The sequence below is a fragment of the Oreochromis aureus genome, linkage group 18 (genome assembly GCF_013358895.1).
Source record: "Oreochromis aureus strain Israel breed Guangdong linkage group 18, ZZ_aureus, whole genome shotgun sequence".
NCBI lineage: Eukaryota > Metazoa > Chordata > Actinopteri > Cichliformes > Cichlidae > Oreochromis > Oreochromis aureus.
In genome coordinates, this window is record NC_052959.1 from 4,054,547 (window position 1) to 4,061,084 (window position 6,538).

Below are 6,538 nucleotides of genomic sequence, written 5' to 3' on the forward strand. Positions count from 1 at the left end.
CTTCTTCTCTGTTCCTAAACTTGAAGCCATGGCCTTTCCTGTGCAGTTCCCAACTGGACAGAACACATTAGATGAAGCCAGACAAGTCAAACTGTCCCCAAGCATGTATTTTAATACACGCCTGTTCTCTGCAGATACACGGTTTGCAACTGACCAAAGCTACCTATTCTTTGCACAGTTTGTAACAGAAACACATGGTTGGTTAAACAGCATGTCCATCCAATTGCGCAAAGGTAAGGCAATCACCAAGGATGGACGAGAATTTGTAACAGAATGCTTCAAAATAAAGACGAAGTGGAGAGACTGATAACAACAAAGATGCAACACGCTTCATGAAACCTCTGAGAGGTACTCCAGCCTATTGGGAGAAGGCACTGAAAGATCTGCATGCTATGGTCAGACAGTTAGAAAGCCGACTTTTTTCCCTGACATTTTCAGCTGCTGAAATGAGATGGCCTGAGGTTGTTGAGGTCATAAAACTCAACAAGGTGAACAAGTGGATTTTTCACAACTTGACTGGAACACAAAGTGTGAAATTCAAGCAACCCTGTGACTGTGATGCGATTGTTTGAAAAAGAGTCGATGCACTAATGACAACACTGATCCTGTCCCCAGCACAGCCCATCGGTGAAGTAGAAGATTACTTTTATCGAAAGTGGAGTTTCAGGCCAGAGGTAGCCCTCATATCCATTTACTGGTTTGGGTCAAAGATGCACCCAATTTGGAAGCGACCTTGAAGACCACGTGTACAAATTTATTGACAAGTACATAACATGTAAGATGCCTGACCAAAATGCCGATCCTGAACTTCACAAAATTGTGTCTGAGGTTCAAGTCCACAGCAGAAATCACTCCAGATCCTGCAAAAAGGTAATGTGTCATGTAGGTTTGGGTTCCCCAAACTACCGGTAGACCAAACAATGATCACTTTCCCAAGCCCAGATGATGACGATGATCACAATGATAAGCAGCATAGCACAAGTAAGGAGAAAGGCACAAATGAAAACAAAAGCAAAAAACAGACTTAATGGCGCCGCAAAAAACAGAAAGAGGCCAAAGAAAAACTCCAGCCATTGAGAGATTTGCTCAGGACCCAAATTCTCGCTTGAGGACTTGTCTGAGCTGCTTCACAAATGCAGATTAACTTATGAACAATACTTGATTGTGTCTTCAATTTAAGCAATGGCCATGTCATCCTCTTAAAGCGTGAACCTAATGACTGCTGGGTGAATGCATACAATGCAGATCTGTTGAGAGCCTGAATGCCAACATGGACATCCAATATGTCATTGATGACTACAGCTGCCTGATGTACATGATGTCTTATGTCTCTAAACCCGAATTTGAGATGACACAATTTCTTAATGGAGTCATCCAGGAGGTCAAAAGTCCAATGTCAATGAAAGAGATGAAATGAAACAGATAATGCAGGCATATGCTAAACACAGAGAAGTCAGTGCCCAAGAATCCGTGGTAAGGACATGCAGCCTGCCACTAAAAAAGTGTTCACGCAGTGTGGTGTTCATACAGACTGATGATGATGCCCTGAAAATGAGTCTCCGATGAGCAGGTTGCAGAGCATGGCACCAGATGATGAAAATGTGTGGATGTCTGATTGCCAGAAAATATGCAAACAGACCCAGAACGCCTGAGTTTGAAAGAATGTGTTTATTGAATTTGCTTCAGAGTACAGGATTCTCTACAGCCACAAACAGAGTCAAAATGCCATCCCTCTTTGAATAACATGGGTTATATTCAAAAGAGAACAAGAGGGAAACCTGCAATAATCAGATATCCTCGCTTCTCAGAAAAGAAACAACCAGAGAAGTTTTATAGCAGACTACTAAAACTTTATTTTCCACATCGATCAAATGATGACCTTAAAAACACAGAACACCCCACATCCGAACAGTTCTACAAAAGTGGACGAAAACATGGTTTTGCAGTACGGCCAATTGTTACCTTTAACAAAAGCGTTATGAAAGCCATGGCAAAACAATGGAAAGGGCATTGGAACAGATTGAACAACAAGGCCCACTTATCAATGCATGGAACACCTTGCACCTGAGGTTGAAGTAGATCGCTTAGAGTGTGTGGCCCAACGACAATCCAGACATGACACTGACGAAAGTGAAATGGACATTGTTCCAGACTACTGTCAGTGGTAGCAGCAGTGGAGCCATGCCAGCAATCATAGCACTAAAGCTGAGCCCAGACTTTGTCAGAAAAATGTACCAAAGTCTGAATGAAACCCAAGCATCCATATTCTACGAAAAGCGTGAGTGGTGTTTCAAACTTGTGTGGGGTCACTGTCCTGAGCAGTTCTTTTATTTTGTCTCTGGAGGAGCTGGCTGTGGAAAATCACATGTTATCAAGTGCATATATGAGGAGGCAACAAAGATTTTGCACCAACTCCCCAGATTCCGTGACCAAGCAGACATGTCCTACCCTGCAGTCCTGTTGGCTGCATTTACTGGCACTGCAGCTTTTAACATATCTGGGAAAACACTGCACTCTCTGCTAAAGCTGCCAAAATCTTTAAACCGCTGTATCAGGGACTGGGAATGCACTGGATGAAGTGAGAGCTTCACTTTCAAATGCAGAGATTCTGGTCATTGATGAGATATCTATGGTTTCTAAAGACCTTTTGCCTACATCCACTGGAGACTTCAGCAGATCAAAGGAAACAAGAAGCCTTTTGGTGGGATATCTATCCTGCAGTAGGAGACTTTACCAGCTGCCACCCCTTGAAAAGCCAAACCACTTGTGTGTACGAGGACAATGTCCTTGATCTCTGAAAGACTATTTTCACATGGTCAACCTGACAGAAATCATGCGACAGAAAGATGATCATTCTTTTGCTGAAGTTCTGAACAGGATAAGAGTAAAGCAAAAACAGATTCTCTTGAAGTTAATGATAAAGCCTTGCTCACACAGGCTATCCATGACATAAAAGACTGTCCATCTAATGTATTACACATTTATGCTACAAACAAAGAGGTGGACAAACACACCAGCAACTGTAACTGCTCTTCATTCTGATATCATAAATATTCAGGCCAAGACTACAGAAAAGACCCACGAACGGGTGAGATGGTCCTGCTGGCAGATATGATGAAAGGCAACAAAAGAGATTTACCTGATAACATACAAGCTGCACCTGAGTGCGTGTTATGATTATTAGAAATTTGATGTTGAAGATGGGCTTGTTAATGGGACATTTGGAACAATCACTTAACATTGTGACAACCACACAGGATGGACCAAAACTGTGAATCTCATTGACTTACGCTGACAATCAAAATTCTGGGCAAAATTTCGCAGAAAAAATACAAGGATCCTCAGACAACCTGGTATATATTGAGAAATGTGAAGAATCTACAAGTAAAAAGGAGTTCTTCGCAGGCAATTTCCAATGAAGTTGGCCTTTGCATGTACAGCTCACAAAGTACAAGGCATGACAATGGAGTCAGCAGTAGTATGTTTGAAGCGTGTTTTTGAACCTGAATGGCCTATGTTGCACTCAGTCAGCACAACCTCACTTAAAGGACTCTACATCACAGACTTTGATGAAAGGAAAATCTATGCTGATCCTGCCATCACAGATGCACTCAAAATATGAGACATGCATCATTTGAGAATGCAAGACCACTGTTGAAATTTTAAAATCAGTTGTTCCCACAGTCCCCACGATGACAATTATCCATCACAATGCACAAGGTCTCCCAACTCACATGGAGGACATGAGATGCCACCATGAACTCAGCCTTGCTGATGTTTTATGCATAACAGAAACTCACTTGTCTGGATCATCAGTTTCTCCCCGCCCAGCTCGAACAGTACAACATGGCCACACGCAACAGACACGCCTCTTACACAAACCATACAGACATGGCAAAGGTAAATGGCGTGTGGAGTTGCAATGTACTACAAAACAGTTCTTACAGCAGAGTCTCGAAAATACCTGCAAAATGTGACTGACCTTGAATTTGTTGTTATCAAGGTTGAATCGCCAGTCACAGCTTTGATAGCAACTGTATACAGGCCACCAAATTACAGCCACGTGAGGTTTTTACCACAAATGCAATGTCTTTTGACTCATTGAAATGATGAATTGCCAACCAATTATTGTTTGTGGAGACTTCAATGAGGACCTTATGAGCAGAGGAAAAAACCCATCCAAGAACTGTTTCAGTCAAGAGGATATGCACAACTTATTACTGCTGCAACTACCGAAAACACACATTGATTGATCACCTTTACATATCACAGCCATACGCCTGCCTCCAATCAGGTGTTCTGAATACATATCACAGTTATCACAACCCCATTTATTGTGTAATTCACTAACACAAAATGACTGCAAGGTTGTGAGGGATATGGACTGCCAAGTGATCTTAGTGTCTTTGCAACTGAGCACACTCTACCATCAACAAGGACAGCTCACCAGTGGGAGCTGATACATAAGACTGCTCTCATCCATTGAAGAGCTGACCAGAAACGTGAACAGAGAGACTGCAACTGCACCTGATGGGATCCCTGCCATAACAGGTAATTGTATTTTTGTTTCTTACTTTATATTGTAACATTTGATATTGTTTGAAACAAACTATAATCTCATCCATTAATTAAGTCATCCATTCATTCATAACTCCTCAGATGTGTTCTGTCCAGTGAAGGCAGTAGAGAAGCCCTACACTGATCTTGAAACTGTGCCACGCTAGTAGAGACCGCTACAAGGATGGGCAGGTATAGTGAAATTAAATGCACCTTTGGTTCAACAGGTTTATATATACAGTCAAGTGATCAAAAGACACCAGTATTAAACCCATTTAAACCAACTACATGCTTGATTGGAACTGTATACAGGCCACCAAATTACAGCCACGTGTGGTTCTTACCTTAAATAGCAACTTACCCCATCCAAAGACACCAGTATTAAGCAAATTTCTTTTTTACTGCCTTTTAATATAGTTTTGGGTCATTTAGTTCTAAAGTTAGATTTGTTTTTCCAATTATTTTTTAGAACTTCATTACTTGCCATTTCGCTAACTGAAGAGCTGCGCTTTGTGATGTCTCTTGTTTTATTGTTTTAAATTGTGTTTTCCTTTATCTGTTTCTAGCTGTTTTCGCAAAGTCAGCCAACCACTTGCTTCCAAATGACCCTTATCCAGAAGTATCCGTGAGTGCCTCATCAACAGAAACTAAAGTGGAGACCTACCTCTCAGAGAAAAACGCACACATAAGAAAAGCCGACCCACTTCAGTACTGGGAAGAACATCCTAATCTGTTTCCCTCTATGGCTGCTGTTGCGATCCCAGTGTGCCCCTGTAGCTCTGTGGACAGTTTTGATTTGTTTACATCTCACCCAACCGGCCACGGCAGATGGCTGCACCTCTCTAAGCCTGGTTCTGCCGGAGGTTTCTTCCTGTTAAAAGGGAGTTTTTCTGAACACACTCTACAACCAACAAGGACAGCTCACCAGTGGGAACTGATAGATAAGACTGCTGATGTGCTCTCATCCATTGAAGAGCTGACCAGAAACGTGAACAGAAAGACTGCACCTGATGGGATCCCTGCCATAACAGGTCATTTGTATTTTTTTTTGTTTTTACTTTATATTCTTTGAAACAAACTATAATCTCATCCATTCATTAAGTCATCCATTCATTCATAACTCCTCAGATGTGTTCTGTCCAGTGAAGGCAGTGGAGAAGCCCTACACTGATCTTGAAACTGTGCCACGCTAGTAGAGACCGCCACAAGGATGGGCAGGTATAGTGAAATTAAATGCACCTTTGTTCAACAGGTTTATATATACAGTCAAGTGATCAAAAGACACCAGTATTAAACCCATTTAAACCAACTACATGCTTGGATTGAACTGTATACAGGCCACCAAATTACAGCCACGCAGTGGTTTTTTTACCGCATGGCTTACTTACCTCATCAGAAGACACCAGTATTAAGCCAATTTTTTTTTTTAATTCATTTTTAATTTAGTTTTGGGTCATTTAGTTCTAAAGTTAGATTTGTTTTCCCAATTATTTTTAGAACTTCATTACTTGCCAGTTTGTTAACTGAAGAGCTGCGCTTTGTGATGTCTCTTGTTTTATTGTTTTAAATTGTGTTTTCCTTTATCTGTTTCTAGCTGTTTTCGCAAAGTCAGCCAACCACTTGCTTCCAAATGACCCTTATCCAGAAGTATCCGTGAGTGCCTCATCAACAGAAACTAAAGTGGAGACTCACCTCTCAGAGAAAAACGCACACATAAGAAAAGCCGACCCACTTCAGTACTGGGAAGAACATCCTAATCTGTTTTCTATGGCTGCTGTTGCGATCCCAGTGTGCCCCTGTAGCTCTGTGGACAGTTTTGATTTGTTTACATCTCACCCCAACCGGTCGCGGCAGATGGCCGCCCCTCCCTGAGCCTGGTTCTGCCGGAGGTTTCTTCCTGTCAAAAGGGAGTTTTTCCTTCCCACTGTCGCCAAAGTGCTTGCTCATAGGGGGTCATATGATTGTTGGGTTTATCTATATA

At 41.8% G+C, this 6,538-nt stretch overlaps 1 long non-coding RNA gene across 1 annotated transcript; it reads left to right on the forward strand.

Moving 5' to 3' along the window:
- The first annotated feature begins 4,411 nt into the window (after positions 1–4,411).
- On the forward strand, positions 4,412–5,324 carry LOC120434449. Its single transcript, XR_005609095.1, has 3 exons — positions 4,412–4,551; positions 4,660–4,749; positions 5,124–5,324. It is a non-coding gene; the product is annotated as an uncharacterized LOC120434449 (long non-coding RNA).
- The last annotated feature ends 1,214 nt before the right edge of the window (positions 5,325–6,538 follow it).